The sequence below is a fragment of the Chlamydotis macqueenii genome, chromosome 17 (assembly GCF_036417535.1).
Source record: "Chlamydotis macqueenii isolate bChlMac1 chromosome 17, bChlMac1.mat, whole genome shotgun sequence".
NCBI classification, from domain to species: Eukaryota; Metazoa; Chordata; class Aves; order Otidiformes; family Otididae; genus Chlamydotis; species Chlamydotis macqueenii.
In genome coordinates, this window is record NC_141572.1 from 12,736,421 (window position 1) to 12,757,007 (window position 20,587).

The window sequence follows — 20,587 nt, forward strand, 5'->3', positions numbered from 1 at the left end:
CACAGACACGGAGGTGGCGGGGCTCGGGGCTGATGTCTCCGGCTGCGTATCTCTGCCTGCATCCTGGGTCTGTGTTCCCCAGGGACTCCGGGCAGCGAGGACCATGAGATGGGTCATGCCACCACTGCCTTTGCTTCCCAAGGCCCACGCACCCTGCACTCGGTCCCTTCTGGGCAGAGAGAGAGGGGGCTTACCCCGGCTGGGGGGGCCACAGTCCCACCGAGCATCCCTCCTGGGGCGCCAAGGGCGATCCCTAGGGATTGCTTTACACGGCTCCATCCGGGGGGGGGAAGCAGAGGTGGGGCTGCTTTCCTGGCTCCCAGGGGTTTGCATGCAAGAAATGCATGCAAGAAATGCATGCAAAGGTTTGTGCACAGGCGTTTGCATGCTTGTAAGGGTTTGCCTGCAGGAATTTGGATGCAAAGGTTTGCACCCGAGTGTCTGCCAACCCAACTTTGCGGAGGCACCTGAGCTCCCCACAGCCGTGGCAATGGCTCTGAGCTCCTCCAGATTGTCCCACGGGTGCGAGACCGAGGGAAAAGCAGCGTCTGGGCTGGGTGACGGCCGGTGGCTTGAGGGGTGGCTGACCCCGGTGACCCCCTGCTCAAGGACCGTTGCTTATCATTCTGGGCAAAGGGTGGATCAAAATCAACTACAAAAAAAAAAAAAAATTAAAAGATGGATGTTATAATGAAAATCCATTTTTTTTTTCACTGAAGTTGTTTTTTTTTAATTTAAATGAATTACATTTTGCCTTAAAAACTTAACCGAATTAAAATCAAACTTAACATTATGGTAAACCTGCGTTAAAGCCTAAATTTAATAGGATCTATTCACATTTAAATTAAATATATATATACAATTTTATATAAATATGTAGAAAGATAGCTGTACATATTTGCTGTTGAAGTTTTAAAGAAAGTTACATTACGGCCCCACCGAAATTCAGCCGCTAAGGACTTCAACCCCCAACTGTCAGAGTGGTCTTTGCTCATGGCATCCTGTCTGCAAAGATACTTTTTATTTCCTTGTGATTTTTCTCGAGTGGTGCAGCTCAAAGACTAGTTTGTCCAAGCTGGGAGAGTAATTAGGAGGTGGAGGGCAGGGGAATGTGGGACAAACCCATGGGAGAGGTGAAGTTTGCTGAGGGACCATTGGTTCACGTCCCCCCACTGCAGACACCGCCTCCAGTCTTCCAAGAGTCTGTTTGTAAGGGAAATGTTTGTTTAGGAAATGCAAGACCTTTTTTTTTGGTGTGATTTCAGCTTCTTCAAGGTTTTCTTGTACTAAAAATAATTTGTCAAGTCCTGTTTTCATACGTGTTTAACTGGATTCTGGTTGCCATCTAACCAGTGCTTGGTATGATGGAAAAATTAATAACCGCCCATGCGATCCCTTCTGCTGTCCGTGTTTGGGGGGGAATCCTGGGGGTTCCCCAGTCACCCATGGGGGAACCCAGAGCTGGGTGCAGCCATTGTGGTGCCAGCAGGACCCCGGAGCAGCCATGCGGGGCAAAGTGGGGGTGTGCATGGATGGGTAACCACATTGGCCCATCCCAATGCCAACAGGTGCTGAACTTCCCACCATCCCAGGCTGGTGATGGAGGCTCCTTCTGTGCCTTAGACATCATTCCTGGAGCATCCAGAGCTGTCGTCCCAGTTGTTCCCACATTAGTTGGAGGGAATAGCCAGGTTGGTGGGGATGCTGACACCAGGCATGGACTGGGTGATGTGAAAGTCCCCAGCTCATGGCGGCATCGTTCTTGCCCATCATCTCAAAGTCCCTGGCTCACGGCGGCATCGCTCTTGCCCGTCTCCCTCCCTCCTGCCCGGTCTCTGCTTTGTCCCGGGAGCCTCCCCCAGGGCCCGGCTGCGGGTTAGTTCAAGTCTAGCCTATTTAGATAACCTTCTGGTGGGTCTATAGAGAGCCGAATATCCCTGCTGGAGGATCTCGCTACAAATGAGCCAATCCGCCTAATCTCCTTATCGTTGTAGGCCTCAGCCTCGGGGGCTGGTTATCTATATGGATAAAAAAAAGGGACACTGCACAGCACCTATCCCAGCAGAAACCCCTCCCCTTTAATCCTGCCAGGGTTGTTTCTCCCTTTATCCCCCTATTGCAAATCCCCAGCGAGAAGCCCCCGGCCCCCCCCCGGCCCCCCCATCCCACTCCCCTCCCTTCACGCCTGAGCAGGGAGGCAGAAAGGATGCGCGAGGAGCGCCGGGATGCTCTTATCGCCAACACCTGGAGCGGGAAAGCAGGGCTGGGGGACACAAATCCCCCCTGGCCCCGGCCGGGAGGGAGGCTTAGAGGGGCTGGGGGCTGCTCCCGCGCCCCTCCGCCTGATAAGTCCCTTAATCACGCAGGGCCAGGAGTCCCCCGGGGCGCAGGCTAAGCCCCGCGCATTCCTGCCCGACACAATCAGGGCTCTTTCTCCCCCCACCCCTTTACATTTTTCCCTCGCTTTCATTCCTGCCCTCCACCTCTTCACCTTTGCCTTAGCCTCCTCTCCCCGACCCGGCCCCCAGCGCACCCCCCCACCCCATCCTTATTTCGTTCTAACCCCCTCTTTCCCCCTTCCTCAGCAGATTTCACTCTTTATCCATTATTTTTTTGTCCCATTCCACCCTTTCCCCTCTCCTTCCCTATCCCATCTCCCCCTTACCCCATCCACATCCCTCCTCCTGCCTCCGCTCCCCTTTCCCCCTTTTCCCCTCTCCGTTCGCTCTTTGTCAGCCTCCGTCCCTCCGTCTGCCTCTAATTTCTGATTAATATGTTCTTGGCCAAGGAAAAGGGAGAGCGAGGGAGAGAAAGAGACCAGGAGAGAAAAGAAGGAATCTTCTAAATAAATCATTTAGTCATGTGAGGAGCTAATCTCCAAGTGACGGCCTGTGTTTATCTAGTTTTTAGCAGTGCATGTTAAATAGTGATATGGGACTAATATTTTTTTTTCTTTTTTTTTTCCTGCTGGAGCTGCTGTGAAGGGATTTTTAACTTCATTTCCCAGGAAGAAAAATGGTGAAAGCAGAGATAAGGCCCCCCGAGCAGCTCTCCCCCTGAACCGTTAGCCGGTGCAATTAAACGAGACGCCGCAGAAAGGGCGACCGAGCCCAGGTTGCTGATTACCGACGCCTTCCCCCAGTGCCAGACTGGGCTCCCCCAGCCCCTGGGACCCCCTGGACCACCTCTCCCCCCACCCCAGCATCCCCCGCTGGCTGCCCTCTGCCACTGCCTGCTGCCCACCCTCGGTCCTGTCCCTTAGCCCTTAGGAAGAAGTCTGTTTGGGGAAGGAAACCTCTTGTTTAGCAACAAAGAGGGCAAATATTTCCCTTGGAAAATGACCAGATCCAAATATTTTCACTTTTCTGGGGAAAAATATTTATTTTTTCCCTCCGCACCTGGCTCTTTGATGGATCTGACCTGAATTTTGAGCTCTTTCTGGATGCTTCTCCTCAAGAGATGTGCATACACAGTGTTTTTCAAGGGATGTACTGTTCCCTGAGTATGTTTTTCACCTTTTCTTATTATTTTACCTCCAGGGCTCACGGACCAGTCACACCCTCCCAGGATCACAACATCTTTCTTCAATCCCTTGCAAACCCCTCATCCTTTGGCTCATCTTCCGGAGGGGGAAAAATTGTTCTGGTTTGGTCCCGTCTCCCTTCTAGAGAGCAAGTGGTCCAAAGCCACCCTCACCTTGGTCCTTCACAAACCCTTCCCATTTTCCTACCTCTTTTTGGGGGAAAAAAGTGGTTGAGAATGCTTGGGTGGCTATTTCTCTCTAAATAATGGAGGGAGATGGCAGGGAACCCTCCAAGGTATGGAGCAGGGGGATGGATGGGAAGATAAATAATGGGGAAAGGAGGGTGGAAGCCATCGCCGCAGCTCAGCTTCTTGTAGAAGACCTCTCCTCCTTGCAAAAGCTTCTCCAGATGTTCTCCAGCCCCCAAAACCTGGCCAATCCCTGGGAGGCTTGGGGAAAATATTAGGAAAAAATAATTAAAAAAGAATAATTTTTGATGCTCCAGGCAGCTCCCATCGGAAGGGGCTTTTCCCTGGAGCCCAGGAAAACCCCCGGGAGCCACCCAGACCTTCTCCCCTGGCCAAGACGGAGCCTCCTGAGGCTGGCTGGCTAATGAGTGGGCAGGAGAGGCAGCTAATTTCCATCGAGAGCTCGGAGGGGGAGCTCGCAAGCGATTGCAATTAAGCCCTGAGCATTAAAAACGCGGTAATAAGGGGCTACGTTGAGGGGAGGCAGAGCGGTAATTTAAACGATAGCCAGCTCAAATATGGAACGTCTAAATGTTCTCGCCGAGAGATTTATAGGCACGCGGGCCTACCTCGCTCATTTATTTCGTTAACTAGCTCCTGATCGGTACATCCGCCCGCTCGGCCTGGGGGAAGACGGGCGTAAGGAGGGATGCCCGCGGTGGGCTGGGGGGCTTCCTTTTGGGTGAGTGCCCGTCCCGCTGAGCCCTGGCAACTCGGTGCGCCCCACGAAGGGCCAGGCGATGCTTTGTAGCCACCTCCCGCAGGGGGAAACTGAGGAAGGGGGATTTGCCCCCGCGCTGGGTCTGCGGCTCGTCGATACAACCGAAATGTTTGAGGGGTGATGGAGGAGTTTGGGTCTGGGCACGGAGAAGGTCTGTGGGCGGATGTGGCCTCGCTGCCCTGCCTTTGGCCGCAGCCAACAGCTTCCCACCCCATGGGGCGAATAAATAATAATAATAAAAAAAAAAAGCCAGATTTGTCCAACAGGTAGGAAAATGGGAAGGGTTTGGGAGTGGGACCACTTGCTGGAAGGAGGGAGATGGAACCAAACCAGAACAATTTTCCCTCTCCAGAAAATAATCCAAAGGATGAGGGGTTTGTGAGCGATTGCAGCAAGACGTTCAGTGAGCCAGGAGGTAATGAGAAAAAGCGAAAATCCTTGGGACGGCAAACCCTCCTCATCCTCCTGCGGCGGGGATGGAAGGATGGACCCTCAAAAATGCTGGAATGAGAATATTTTGCAGGGAAAGAAAAGCTGTGATGCCAAAAATCTTCCCACCTCTCACTGGCTCACCCACCCTTCGGGAGGGGGCGGCGTGGGGACCCCTTCCCTCCCGGCTGCCCCCCCCCACGCCCCCCCAAAGCATCCCTCAGGCGGGCGGCTGGGAACAGCTGTCGGAGACCTGGGATCTAATGGCTGCCTGGAGAGCAGTTAGTGGATAATTAATATTTGCAGCACAGAGCTGTGATTGCTCTACATCTTCCTCTCTGACAGCCACGCGGGGAGGGAGCCCGTGCCGGCCGTGCAGGGAGAGATCCTGAGCCTGGGGGCTTGGTGCCCAGCCAGCGAGCAGGGAACAGGACCGGTCCCGTCACCCAAAATGCTAAGACATCCTTAGGCGGGCATGGGAGAGGGATCATTAAAAAAAAAAAAAAAAAAAAAAAAATCTGGATGTAGAAAAAAAAGGTGTCAAGAGATGGGTGCATAAGCGAGTCTTGACCCCTCCATCCCAAGCAAATAAAAACTCTCATGGGTGTGAAAACACACCTCTTCTTCCCTCACTGATTTTTTCTTTGCAGAAATGGAAGAAAAAAAAAAAAAAGCCAAAAAAAAAAAAACCCACCAGAAAAAAAAAAACAAACTAGAAAAGTGCTTCCAACCAACCCACGGTCCGGCCAAGCTGCGGCTCTGGGCAGCCCCATCCCACCACCAAACCTCCCCGAGGGAGCAGCATCCCGACCTCAGAGCCCTCTAAAATACAGAAGAACGGCAAAAGAAGGAATAAAAGCCTCCACGCAGCAGGCACGAGCGCTGTTATCCTCCTTTACTAGCTTTGTTTTCTTTTTCATTTTTTTTCTTTTTTTTTTTTTTTTTGTGGCGAGGAGCAAATCCAGCCGTCCCTGGCCGCGAGCGGGTTTGCGGCAGCTCGCCGTTAATTCCCCAAAGGGTTTAATTGCACGGCCTGCGAGCGCACAGCCGGAGCGCTGCCACTTGGCTCTTCGGAGAGCGGCCTCGGGCCCCAGCCAAGACAGGAAAACCACAAATACCGTACTTGGGAGAAGCTCAAATCCCGCTCAGGTCCCTCACCCTCAGCTCCCGGGGCTGCGAAAGCCCACCGGGAACGGCAAAGTGAGACGAAGTGCAGAGGGATGGAGGCAGGGTGAGTCCAGCAGCCTCGGGGGATGCTGGGGCGGGGCAGCATCCCCCTCAGCTGGAGCGGGCACCGGCTGCTTTCAGGGGCTGGGAGGGAAAAGGCAGCCAGTGTAGGGTGCTCCGTCCCTAACCCGTGCCTGCGTCCCTGCTGAAATTATAGAAAATCTCCAGTTAAAAGGGATCAATAAACTCTGTTCTGAGCATCACTGCCAGCAGCTGTGCATGGGCATCTCTGCGCCTCAGTTTCCCCACTGGCATGGCACGACAGCCTTGCTGTGAGACGGATAAAACTGTCAGTGTTCCGGGATGCACACATAGGGAAGGCCGGTCACTGAGGTCTCCCCTGTGATAGGGGGTGCGTTTTCAGCCTCCCACCCCCTCTTTGACCTCCCACCCCCTCCTTGGCCTCCCACCCATCCCTCAGCCTCCCACTACCCCTTGGCTTCCCATTACCCCCTTGGATTCCCACTACCCCTCGGCCTCATACCCCGCCATGGCCCACCACTACCCCTGGGCCTCCCACTACCCCCCTTCCTCCCACCCGCTTCTCGGCCTCCCACTACCCCCTCGGCCTCCCTCTCCCTCCATGGCCTCTCACTACCCCTCGGCCTCCCACTACCCCCTCGGCCTCCCATGCCTGAGGAATGGGTGCACTGGTAATTAACAATGGCTAATTGTAGACTTGTGGGCTCTCTACAGCATCAGTGGAGGGGACCGAACCCACCGACGCCGAGGGTGGAACGTGCTGAGGAAGAGGAGCTGAAGAGCCCAGCGACTGGAGCCACGGAAAAACCAGGCTGCTTGCGCCGCCGCTGCCCGGATTAAAAAATCCTCTCTTTTAAAAATGGCTGCGAGCGACACCACCCCACCCCAACCGCCTCCGAGGGGGCCTGGCTTGATCCCCCTCGCCTCCGGTATTATCCTTCCAATTTCTGCCGCAAACCCCGCAGTGCCTGTCCTCGCACGCGCGGGAGTTCGCACCTCGCGCCCGGAGCCTTATCTCAGCGCGGCGCGCAGGACAAGGCTGTTTCACTCCTCCCTCCATAACCCTCTTAGGCTTAATCCCCTCTTTAATGCCGCTTGGAAGGGGGCTTTGAACGGCCGCGCGGCCTGGCTGGCGCTGACCTCGCCGCCTGCTCTCTCATGCCCATTTTGGAGAACTCCCGACTTTCACAGAGATAACGGAAGCCCGGTAAATCCTCGCTGGGGAGCTAAAGGGATTGTCACACTTAGGGGAAGTTTACTGGGAAAGGAAACTTAGAGAGGCTTCCCGGCAGCAGCGGCGTGGTGGTGGTGTGGTGGGGGGGGGGTCCCCGCGGTGGGAGAGCGCGGGTGGACGCGCCGAGGGGTTTCAGCCGTGACGGGCGCCGGTTCAGTTTCGTTCGTGGGATGAAGCGGTTGAGGGGATGCTATGCGGTGGCCTCCATCCCCCACCGGCGGCTGGGACGCAGGATGGGTGCTCCCCACCCAACCCAGCACCTCGCAACTCCCCCCCCCCCGCCCACCCCAACACGGCTGCAGGCTCCACTGCCGTCCCCCTGCCCAAATTGCACCCCATCTCCTCCCTCCCGCAATACAGAAGTCCCGTCCTGGGGTGAGCCCCCTCCCTGCGCAGCCCTGTGGGGTCCCCGGCAGCCCCGGGAAGCGACACCTTTCCGTTCCGCTTTAAATTAATCAAACCCGGAGCCCCTATATTAATACTGTGGTGGGAATTAAAATCATGCAACGCATTAAAGATGTAATTTAAAATTAATAACTCATAATTATTTATCATGGCGTATCAGCGGGGCTATGAATTTTCTCTTTGCGCCCGCCGTTCATTTCCTTCCCCTCTTGCACCTCTAATAGCTGCCAGACCGTTATGAATATCTGCGAGTGATTTTTTGGAGATGCTGAGCTCAGGATGCAGCGTGTTTAAATTTTTCTGTATTTCTGCCCCACAGGATTTCTTGGAGTGGATGGGAGGACAAAGGCTTCGCCGTGCTGAAGAGAAGGGGGATGCTAAGCCGGGGGGATGCTGCTAAAAATGAGGGCGTGGGTTTTGCCACGTGCTGATGGCTTTGGAGAAGCTCTCTCCCTTTGCACCCGGCTGTGGAAAACTCAGGAAAGGCCTTGGGAATGCCGAGGGGGTTTTCATCTCCATCCAGCTTTGGGATGCTTCCCACTGCCCTTCCCCAGCAGCGCTTCGGGGGGAACCATCACCGCCAAGCGCAAGATGGACGCAGCCCTGACCGCCATCCGCCGCCACGGTCTCCTTCTCCCCGTCGCCAAAGGGGCAACTCGGCCATTTTATAGGGAAAACCGGAGCGAAACGGCTGTGAAATCCACGGAGGAGGGCTGGTCCCTCCCAATGGGCTCCCCTGCCTCTGTCAGCAAGCCCGGGCTGATGGAGGGAACCAAATCCCAAAGAGCGACTGGTGAAAGCTCGTAGGAGGAGGGGAAAAAAAAAAAAGAAAGAAGAGACGAGAGCAGCTCTGTCTCTTTAAAAATAAATAAATAGATAAAGACTAAAAAAATGCAATAAGTATATGCAAATGTGTTGAGCTGAACATCGATGTCTGTGAAACAGATGAGGGAGAAAGCGCTTGAAGCTAGAGAGGAACGAGGCAGCCAGCGCTGACCTCGGGGTTAATAATTTTTACTTCTCCATCTCATTCCTTCCATAAAAAAAAAATGTGAGGGGGGAGGGAGAGGAGAGGCAGCGCGGGAGGAAGGGCTGGGGCTGGGGATCCGCGTCGGCAAGGGGAGCCGGTGGTGGCCGGAGCCGGTCCCACCCATGGCAGCACCCGTGGGTGCAACGTGGGGCTGAGCCCCGGGGCGGAGCAGGAGGCGTCTCAGGAGGATCACGAAAAGCAGCAGTGATCCAGGCTCCAGCTCTTCTCCAGGTGAAGGCGGCCGTGGGGAATGAGACGTCCCGTTAAATGCTCCAGACGTTGTGACCTCAGCAACGCAGCCGCATTACGCGTGGTATGGCTCAGCTTTGTGAAGGCGGCGGGCAGTGGTGGAGGCGAAACACCGCGGCGTCAGACCTCTGCTGGGAAATGGTTCTTTTTTCCTCACATCAACGGTTCTTGATGGAAAACCCATCCGGTGCCAGATTTCCACCGGCTCCAGCATCCTGCATCCCATGGCACCCGCCAGACTCGCATGTGCTGCACCCAAAGGTGGCCTCAAAAGTGGATGCACGAAAGAGGATAAAGCCTCAACGTATTTATGTATCTAAATATTTCTTAGCCCCTCTGGGTGTTCTCAAAGCAACAAGTCAGCCAGTTTTGTTGTTTTCTAAACAAAGCCTCAAATTTTGCCGCAATAAATGAAGAAAGAGGAGCCAGCGGCGTGGCACCCGAGATGATTCCACCACATTTGCTGACCTGCAACCGGCCAAGTGCCTTAACCAAACTAATGTTTCTGGTTTCTTCCCAACCCAGGCTGGTTTTTAGCTATGAAACACCCTAAAATTCCTCCCTGGGTGCCGCAGATTGTTATTTCTAAGCTCAGTGGGTGTGAAGGGGTGTCCGGCAATCATCACGTCTCCAGGCGCTTGGAAGGACACACTCATTCTTCTTGCTTCCCCCTACATGCTATTCTGCTACCCATATAATTAATTAAAGATCCTGCATCCCCGTTACTCCCCTCAGGATGGGATAACGGGAGCGAGGGGAGGCCCCGCGGCATTGCGGGGGCCGGGGCGGCCTTCGCCCACCTCCGTCCGCGTGGAAGCTGGTGCTGCCCGGAGGACCGCAGGCCTTGGCGGCTGCCCAGGAGCTGTGGAGAGGAAACTGGGCTCTGCTCAGTCCTTTCTCCTCCTGGCCGTGGGGGCAAGCCCCTGCAGCTGCCTCTTGCCAAGGGAGCATCTCGGCGGAAGGATGCAGCTCAGACCCTCCTGAGCCGGGCTGTCTGCGCAGCCAAAACCAGCAGCAGGGCAGGAGCCTTGGCGTGAAAGGCCACACTCGCACCTGCCTGTCCCCCGCCTCCGCAGCCGCCTTGTCACCCCCAGCCCTCCGCACCTGTCTGCCATGGGCAGCATCCTCACTGCAACCCAGCAGCCTGGTCAAGCCGGCATCCCACCCTGCATCCCGCCTGTGCAAGCCTGCATCCCTCCCTGCATCCCACCCATGCAAGCCTGCATCCCTCCCTGCATCCCACCCATGCAAGCCTGCATCCCTCCCTGCGTCCCACCTTGCATCCTTCCCCGCATCCCTCCTGCATCCTTCCCTGCGTCCCACCTTGCATCCCACCCATGCAAGCCTGCATCCTTCCCCGCATCCCACCTCGCATCCGTCCCCACATCCCTCCTGCATCCTTCCCTGCCTCCCCCCTGCATCCCTCCCACGCCAGCCTGAGCATCCCCAGGCACTCGCTCCCCCCCCCCCCCCCCGCATCCATTCACATCCTCCCAAAACTCAGCCTGACCCAGACCAACAGCATCACAGCCCATTTCCCCCCACCCCCCCCCACCCCACTGTCCCCGTCCCACCCGGCTGAGCCCGTGACCCTGCGACCGTCACCGAGGCGTCGTGCCAGCCATGCTCGGGGCCACGCCAAGGAAGCGCCTCCTCCACCCCCGCGCTCGGGTGCTAAATGGAAGCGGCAGATCGATCCCGAGTGTGCCAAACTGACACGGAGGCTCATTAGGGGTTAGTTTTCATCCTCCTGCTCCCTGGCAGCCTTCACATTATCCCATAAAATTTATTTACTATTTCATGAATACATAAGCAGCAGGCAAACGCCGGCTTTTTATATATTTACACTGTATATATTTCACGGGAGAGTTATGTATGTCTCTGAGGCAGAGTGGAGGGAGCGAGAGGGGAGCAGGAGCAGAAGGAGAAAGCAGCTGTGAGGGAAGGAGGAAAGCGAGCCGTGGGGGAGGCCGGGGATGGAACAGGCTCAGCCAGCGCCGGCGCGGGGCGGGAGAGGCGGCACGAGGTGGGGAGCGGCTCCGAGCATCCTTCGCCTCCAGCCCACGTACCCATCTGGAAGCCCCCTGCAGCACAGGAGCCCCAGGGTTTGGGAATGGCTGATGGTGCTGGGGTGCAGGGGCTGGGCTGGGCTGGGAGGACAGGGACCATTGGGGTGGTTGTGTGATGCCCAGGCACCCTTAGGGACCAGCCCCCAAACCCCTTTTACCCCAGGACTCACCCTTCTGCCCGCTGGAGCATCACCCCACAGCCATTCCCACACCGACCCCGAGGCCATGGTGAGGGGCTCACGCCTGTGCTGGGATCCGTCACACGAAAGTGGCTGTGAGGTCACGCACGGTTTGCCTTTTGGGGAGAGGGGGAGAAGGGAGCAACGGCGAACAGGGGAATTAATTCATAAAGCTTTGGCGTGGCAACACTATAGATTTCTTTAAAACGCACCTGCGATGTTTCTATGAGCCCCACGAACTAGAAGAGCCTTGATTCCAATCCCACGTGCTGCTCCCTCGTTTGCTCTGGTCCAGCCTGGCCAGAGGAGGGACATCCCGCTCGGCTCAGGGCAGGCTGACACCACAGTGCGCAGCTCTCGGGATGCTCGGGTTGCCAGTTCAGAGAGGGGGAAAGAACCTTTTTTTTTTTTTCCCTTATTGCCTGGAGTTGGTCAATTTAACTCAGGAAGAACGAACTTGGAGGAGCTAGGCTGAGTTTCTCGCTGCTCCCAAGCCAGCTGCAGCACGCGGGGAGGGATTTACACGGCACAGGGAGAGCACGGGGCCACAGCACCAGTCGCACCCCAGGGACGGTTTCCAGCTGCACACCCTGTCCTGTCGACCCCCACCCCACCGAAGTACACGCGGTCACCCCCACAGCCCAGCCAGGAGCCACGATTCAGGGCTGCCCTGCCCTCCCGGGACTGGTACAGGTCCCCCCAGTTCCCATGGCAGGCAGGACCCACGGACCACGGCATCCCTCGGAAGGCAGGAGCGCGAGGCGAACGCAGGCCAGGATACGGTGGGTTTAGAGCCAACGCAAGGGAAGCACTCGGAGCACAACGGAACAGTTGGGATGCGCACAGATCTCTTCCTGACGGCACAAAATTCCGTTTGATTCCCGCTCCTACACGAGCAGGAGAGCCGGATCCTCCACCTGCAGGAGCGGTGGCCGCCCACCCTCAGCAGCGTCGATCACTCAGCCCATCCTACGCTTTTATTTGGCGAGGACACCAAAGGATCTTCTCCCTCCACCCACGTTTGCCACCCCAAAGGTACGGGAGCACCATGTTTCACCAAATTGAGCAGAAGTTTGGTTCCTGGGCTCAGAAGGGGACAGAGGGAAGGGGACGGGCCTGGTCCCTTGGGAATCCAGCTGGAGAAGAGCAGAGATCCCTGTTTCCAGAGTGAATGTGAGGAAAAAAAAAAGAAAAGAACCTGACGGTGTTCATTTTAACTGTTCAGCCACTTGTAGCCTGATGCCATTAGAGAAAATAAATAGACAAGAGCCACTCGAATGGTACGTGCGAAGAGAGACGGGAACAGAGACAAAACAAGGGCTGGAAGACGGGAGGCACCGCGGCTTCGAAGAAAAGTGAGGAGCCGGAGCGGCCGCCGCAACGTTCCCCTCAAAATGCTGCGCGGGACGAAGCCCCTCGGCATGGACGCGTCCCCCTCGTCACCTCGATCCTGCCGCTACCAAAGCGTCCCCGAGCTCTTCCCGCTCGCTCCCGCTGCCTTCCCCGGCGGGGTGATGGACGAGGAGGGGGCTGACAGAGCCGGCGTCGTCTCTGCGAACGCCGCTCGATACCTCCTAGAGCGCGGCCATTTATACACCGTGATGGATGCGGCCATCACGGGGGAGCGGCCGGGGCGCCTGCCACCCCCTCCCTTCGCCGGGAAGGGGTGTAAATTTGGCAAAACAGCTTCACTAACCTTGGGTTGTTTATTATATCTTCCCGGAGCTTCCGCGACTGCAGCAGCAGCCTGTAGCCCTGCGCTGGGCGCGATGGCCGCAGCAAAACCTCAGCACCCCCTGAGCCCAGTACAAACCAGGTGGGCGATGCTAAGGGGGTCTTCCCTCCCTGGGGGAGGGCTGGGAGGCATAGAGTAGCAAAGCCTGGCTTTCCAAAACACACCTTGCCAGGGATGGGGTGGTTCTTTTTGGAGGTCTGTTCCCCTGGCACCACCAAGCAGCCAGAACCCCTCCGGCTCCCCACCACCCGTGGCAGAGGGGCAGCAGGACCAGTGCCCGGCAGATAGCTGGGCTCCCAGTTATCTTCCCGCAGACCTTGCTGAAGAACTCACTGCTTGGTCCCACCTCCTCATGCCCCTACCCAGGGCGGGGCCGCACGCAGCCCCAGCCCCCCAAAACACCCCAACCTTATGCCTCCGCGTTGCTCTGCCGGAGGCTGCAGCAGCACGGAGCCATCTCCTGGTTTTTCCCAGGGATAAATGACGGGATTTCATTTCTCGAGCTGCGAGACGATTGCATAAACGAGTTTTCTCTGCCAGCCACCCACTTTCTTCTTCCTCTCTGCCCTGTATCACCTTCCGCCCCGGCCCGCTGCATCCCTGCATCACTCCGACATCGCGTGATGCTCTTCCACCCCAAACCGGGGCTCCCACGCTAAATGGTCATGAGTGGGGGAGGTGGGGCAAAAGGCACACAGCTGGGCCAGACGTTACAGGGCAAAAAGAGGGAAAACGGAGAGGAACTGCAAGGACGCAGCATCGGAGGGTCCGAGCACGCAGCTCGGGGCGAGGGTGGGGAAAGCACTGGCTGGTCCAGGAGGCAGCGAGCGGCCGAGGCTGCGGCTGGCAAGGGGCGAGGGAAGAGGACTGGTCCCATCTGCTCCTCGTGTCACGCCGTCCCTCCTCCCGGCGCTCTCTGGCAGGCGTGCGCTCCTGACAGGCTGCGGAGCTACGGATGCCATTTGCCTCTGCCCTGGAGGCTTTTTGGTGATGGAAGATGCCTCCATTAATAGAAGGGAAAGCAGCAAATGGCTGGAAACAGGAAAAAAATAAAAAATCAGGGGGGTCTGGGAGATTGATGCGACAGCCGCTGTCACTTTGCTGAAAGGGTTAACCACGGCTCTGCTGTGGGAAATGGGCATCGAGGAAAGGAGCAGAAAAGCTTCAGTGGACGCGAGAGGAGCGATGCTGCAGAGCCCCTCTGCTTGGTCCCCAACCGTCCTGGCCATCCCGGCGTCCGGAATCGCCTCCCTCCCGGCCATCAGTCATTTCTGCGCCGCCGCTCGCGGAGCCACGGCTGCGAGGAGCCGAACAAAGGGGGAAGATGGCTGTTCCTCCTCCCCAAGCCTCACCAGCAAGAAGGAGCAGAGCCCTGGCAGGAGGTCACGGGCTTCGGCGGCCCAACTGGAGACATCCCACATCCCTGTGCCCACTTTACAGGCAAGGAAAGAAGGGAGCGGCTGATGCCACCGGGCAGCAGGAGGTGACAAGGGCTGCATCGCCCCGTCCTTGTCCCCAGCCCCAGGCGGCCTTTCCCATGGAGAGAGGCAGGAGACCTGGCTGGTTGTTTTAAATACCAAACTGAAGATCTAAAAGGAAATTAAAAAAAAAAAAATATTTCCAGGAGTGCTGAAGTGGCTCCTGTGACACTCCTGCCAGAGCATTAATATTTGCCAAAAATAATACGTCTTCAATCAGACGCAGCAATATCTTTAGTTTCATGTCCGTGCTGTACCTGTCTTTATTACCTCGGGCCGCTTCCGCGCTCGGATGCTCTGCTGGGGACCAGCACCCTGGGAGGATGCAGGGGCTGGTGCAGGTGGTCCCCCAGGGACGCTTCCCCATGGACCCCATGCTGCAGGGACAGGGTAAGCCCTGAAAACAAGAGATGAAAAAAAGAAATTTGTCAAATGACTCAAAGCTTGGTGGTGGATCCACCGGAGAAGTTGTTTAATTAATTTCTGATCTGAACCAATCTTCCCTGTCTCTGCGGGGAGCCCCTGGCCCACGAGCTCCCAGCCGCTGCACTCTCACCGTCAGGCAGGGCGAGGGACGCTGGCACCCCAGGAACGCTGGTTTGTGATGTGCCACCACAGCCGGGGGTGAAGCCTGCGAGGGACACGGGGCAGCCGCTGGTCTAGAAACCCTGCGTTTCGAGTATTTTCATGAAGGAGGCTGGATGTTGCAGGAGGAACCGTCTAACGCAGCCTGGAGATGTTCTACCAGGGCAGAGCACGGCACGAGACCACGCGCTTGTCGGACGGAGAGCAGGAGATGTGCATGAGAACGGGGAGACACCACAGCTTGTGTCCCTTGGCTGGGGGCACAGCCCTGCTCCGGCAAACCACCCCGCGATTGGGTCACAGCAGGCAGAAGGGCGTCCAGGAGATGGAGGGTGCAGAAGAGCATCCCTGTGTCACACAACATCCCTGGTGTGCGCTGCGGGATCTCTGGCACCGGGGCAGGAGCCTGCCTGTCCCCCAGCACAGGGCTGGGGCTTGTCCTCCTACCCTGCCTGGATCCAGGGAAAGGTGAAGCAAATGCCATTTAAATCCCAAGATTTAAGGGTCAGGCTGTTTCCCCAGGAGGACTGACGGGTGACTCTTGGCCCCACACAGAGGAGGACCAGCTCTCTCCACAAGCTGGGCTGATCTGCTCAGACACAGCGGCAAGAGGACTTCCACGTACAGGTCCGTGCCACCATGCCAGCTGAGCACTAACAGCTCGGGACACAGGTGAGAAGGGTAAGCAATACAGTGACAAAAGGGACTTCTTCCAAAAGCGAGGAGGTGGCCTGGGGACTGCAGCCCCACAAGCCTGCCCCGGGCTGGACATCAGCACAGCCCAATCCAGACCCCTGCCCATCTCCACGCGGGGACAGCCAGCCCGCCAGGCGCTCGCTGCCCGTCGGAGCGACCCGACGGCAAACCCAATCAATCCAGCGCTAATTTAAAAAGCAACACGTTTGCCCAGCCGACAGCTCCGGCATGCTCAGACCAGCCTGCCAAAGCCGGCGGAGCCCCGGCAAGTGAAGGGCGGGCACTGGGCTCCCGCTCACCGGAAGGGCGATTTTTCCACTGGCCACCACCACCAGCAGCTCTGGAGACCTACAGCACGCGTGGGGTGACACCAACCCGCAGAGCCGCGGGAGAGCTTCCCACGCGGCGGGCACGGACCTGCCCGCGACAAGCCCATTCCTGTAACGAGTTTGCACCGTTAGCGTGTGCCAATTAGAGGGATCGCACTGCCAGCACCGCAGCTGGGGCCCGGAGTTGGCCCCGCAACAGCATCTCCTGCTGATGCAACTCCCGGCATCACCTGGCTTGCACTCGACAAGGGGGCGCACAAATCCCAGAGGACGGGCTGGAGTGAGAAAATCCAGCCCCTGAGCGCCAGAACCCTCCAGAATCTGGGGGGCTCTGCTGCCAGCCCCCCTAGAAGATGCTCCAAAGCTGAGCAAAGCACCGATTAATTAAAATCAAAATAAGCAATGCCGCAGACTTCACTGGAGTCACTGGATCACGGTGAGGCCCCACCGAAAAACCACCCAGCGGCATCAAGGAGCATCTTCCAGTCACCACGCCGAGCCCTGCGCGTCCCTCACCCCGGCCAGCACCGCCCAGAAACCAGCAGATCCGAGACCCAACCCGCTCCACAACCTTTCTCTTCCTACCCGGTTCATCCCGCAGACATTCCGGGAGCCCAGCCGAGACGGAAGACCAGCAGAAAGCGGGAAGCCTACACCAAAACCCAGGGCGTGCGCACCAGACCCAGCTGAATTCTCTGCCCAAACCAAGGGGCCACTGCGGTTTCGTTTACAGGGCGCTCACATCTCAGAACCGAAATGTGGAGTGAGAACATTCAAGACCAAGCCGCGCGCTCAAAGCAGTCAGGAAAGGTTCGTTGAATACATTCAAACAATTAACACATGTGAGAACACTGCAATTCCCTCTTTGCTGGTCCACAAACAGAAAGGAGCTAAATTCATTAGATTAATATTTGTTGAGACTTTATTAGTTTAGCTCTAATTTCAGGATCAGGTGGCATTTTCAGGAAGTTGAAAAGCAAGATCTGAAGATTCACTGAACCTAAACCGCCGCATTAAAGAGAAAGAGATTTAAAAATTTTTCCGAGAAGGAAGTCTGTGCCCAGCTGCTGGTTTGCTTTTAACACCGTTCCCGCACCAACTGGGAAATCGGCTGCTTTTCTTCCTCACCCAGCCTCGGGGCAGGGCTCAGGCGTGACATTGAAGGAAAGAGACGGCTCCTCCAGCTGCCTCGACGACGGGATGCTCGGTGGAGGGGGTCAACACTGGATTCCTCCCTGATGTGATGCAGCTCCCAGGCTTGGGGTGACGGAGCTCCCAGGCTCGGGGTGACGGAGCATTTCCCAGCCCCTGCCAGTCTACGTCACTCAAACCAGCAACTGCCATTCAAAAAGTCCCCACCCAACGCAACCAGACCATCTCCTGCGGGACGATAACGAGAGCAAGGCAGCGCGGTAGCCTTCTTCAAGGAGCCAGCCTTCCCGAAATGGAGTGGCCTCCTGGCTTTGATGCTGGCCACCTCAGCACACCACTCATCAGACCTCAGAAGAAGGCCCAGATGCTTTTAAGTCATCTTCTAACTGAACGGGACGAGCAAGGCTGGGCTAATCCGAGCGGTGTCCTCAGCGGCCGAGAACTGGAGTGAACCACAACCCCTTTGCACCGGGAGACGGCAGCAAAGCGAAGACCTCGCACCCGAGTTGGGACTTCCCTGCGTTTCATTACCACCACCTGGAGACCTCGTGCAATAAACCCAGTAACTGCGGTCTCAGCATGACGGGAACATAAACCACGGCTGCCGACCCCATCTCAATCTCAGGCGCTCCATGCGTGAAATCCTCCAAGCCCCTGGACCCCAGCAAAATATTTCATCGCAAGGAAGACTTTGTACAGCAAAGAGGACTTCACCGCATGCGTCAAGGAACTGGAAAGAGCAAGAAGCGCCCAGTATACAGGTGTCCAGCAAGAATCCTGCCCCAAACTGGGCTGGATGGTGAAGGTCGTGGTCTGCAGGTGGTGGGGAGAACTTGGACCCATTCCTGGAGGCAACTGGGCCCATCTCTCCTGGGAAGGGGACTCCTCTTGGCTCCTTAAGGAAACTTCTAGGGAGAGAGAATTGCTTCTGAAGTGTCGTTGTCTTAATTACAGCCGCATTTGCCACCCCTGAACCAGGCTCTCAGCTGGTGGAAGCCACGGGAGGATCTCAGCGCCTTCACACCAGCTGGGGAAAAAAACCCCAAAACTGGGGCGACGCCGTGGCTGCCGAGACGCCAGCCACCTTCCCGGGGCTCAGCCGCAGCGGATTCCTCCCCTGCCCTGTTTGCTTTGGCCCCGAGCTCCCGCTTCGCCCGGCCGGAACGGTCAGAAGCCCCTCGGCGGAGGGGAGGGCAGGAGTTATCACCCCCCGCAAGCGACCCCGAGCCCCCGGTCCCCGCGCCGCCCCGGGCCGCCGCGCGCCCAGCCAGCTGCTGGGTGGCTGACCCCCGCGGGTCCCCGCGCTGACAAAAGGCCTATCTTCTCTCCGCCTAAATGATTTAAATTCTAATCAAACATCATTTATAGCACATCTCGGAGCCGTCTCCCGGGAGCTGGTCCCACGTGAGCCGTTGCCAGGGCAACCGGGGGGTCTCATTTCAGAAATGTCAGATTGCATTATTGTCTTCACACTTCTCTGATAACCCGGTGTCTCTCCCTCTCCCGCCACCCCCCCTCCACACCAGCCATTCCCCCCGCCCCGGCCCCGCTCCCCGGAGGAAATCATCGGCTCCGTTTCATCCCTCGCGCTGCCAGCACCACCCTCCCGACACGGAGGGTCCCCTTTGCCTCGTCCGGTGCCACGCTGTTTTTGATGGAGAGGAGAAGGAAGGCTTGTTTGCATTCATCGTGCTGGGGCGGAGGGGGAGACGGTCCCATCGTCATCGCCCCACCGCCGCATCCCCTGCCTTGGTGTGGTGGTACCCGGCATGTCGGGTGCCGTGGGTCTGTTTACCGTCTTCTGAAAAACAAGGGGACGAGGGCGGACATGCAGGTCAGAGCAGGCTCCTGCGCCTGCCCCAGTGAGCCCCGCTCTCCCGCAGCCTTCGCGGGGGCCATTCCCTCCCCAGGGCATCTCCGTGCAGGTTGTCCTGCAGGATCCTGCGCTGCTGGGGCCACACCAGGTAAGGGGCCCATGGACATCTCCTCCGCTCCGTGGTGGTCCCTTGGAGAGGCTCACCGAGGCGGGGGCAGCTCAAAGCCATCGTCCTGCTCTGCGAAAGCTGCCCGTGGGTCTGTTGGAGGAAAACAAGCTGCACGTGGAGGAAGAACACCTTTGCATGGAGAAACTTCTCCCCTGAGATACCTTCCAGCTTCCCCCTCAGCTAGGCTGGTCTACGAGCAGGGCTCCTGAGCCAGCTCCGATCCACAGCTATGCGGCCAGGTTCTTCCAACCAGCTCTGCTCCTGGAGTCCAGGTCAATTCTCTCGCTTCACTACTGCCTTGTGAAACGACACACAGGAACTACTTAATCACCATCTACAAACTGCCCAACCAAGGCAGAGCCCTGCTGCCCCTCGTGTGGTACCAAGGGGGAGCAGGACGAAGCAGCTAGACATCACCAGATCATCCGGTTTCACCACGGTCACAACTGCGTTGACCCAAGCACCTGCCTCACAAAGCCAGATAGAACAACCACCAGCAGGCAAGAACAGCCACCAGGAGAAGAGCACAGGCACCCTGCCCAGCACAAGCTAGATCACGGCCATCACCCACAAACAAAGTCCTCAGCCCCACGGGCACGAAGACCCCACCTCTCCCCATCTCAGTAGCTTCTCCTCAACATGGTGGTCACTCCACTTGCCCTTGTTGCTCCTATCATGCTGCTTCTCCTCTTCCATCAAGAGGACCCTATAAAAGATTCAAGTTGCCCTCATTCCCACGTCTGAAGGCATCACCAACCCACTGCAGCCAGTTGTGCTGCTCTGGCCCTCCTCCACGCCACGTCTACCAGCAAGGTCCATCTCCACCGAGACCTTTGCCTCCAGCTCCCGAAGGCCAGGCATCGGCACTGTGGTTGGCTGATGGACCTTCAGCGAGGTCCTGCACAGCTCTGAGCCGTTAAAACCCAACTGAGCTGGGTCCGTGGTTGTCACACACCAGCAAGGATTGCCCGCTGAGCTGCTGGGGATGACATCCTGGAGGAAAACCGTCCTGTTTCTGCAGCCCTGGGAAGGGTTTGGCCAGGAACCAGTGACAGTCCCATGACCCTGGGCAAAACCGGGGTGTTTTTATGATTACTCTGCCACGACTTAGGGGGACTGAGGGGGAGAAGCTGTATCTAGCGGTTGGATTTCAGGCTGTTTCCTAGAGGAGCCGATGCGACCGCACAGGCCGTGCCTGCCTGTCTCTCACACCATCCCAACAGTCCCAGTTCCCCTAATTTTAACCCCGTTTCCCTGCATTCCACTGGAAGGTGTCTGGGGGTGGCCCCAAAGAGCTGGACCAGCGGTGGTGCCGGCCCCATGGTCCCCGG

The 20,587-nt window shown here is 57.3% G+C and overlaps 1 long non-coding RNA gene across 1 annotated transcript; it reads left to right on the forward strand.

The window, feature by feature from the left end:
* Positions 1–7,140: 7,140 nt before the first annotated feature.
* On the forward strand, positions 7,141–8,674 carry LOC147598633 (uncharacterized). Its single transcript, XR_015260490.1, has 2 exons — positions 7,141–7,337; positions 8,089–8,674. It is a non-coding gene; the product is annotated as an uncharacterized LOC147598633 (long non-coding RNA).
* The last annotated feature ends 11,913 nt before the right edge of the window (positions 8,675–20,587 follow it).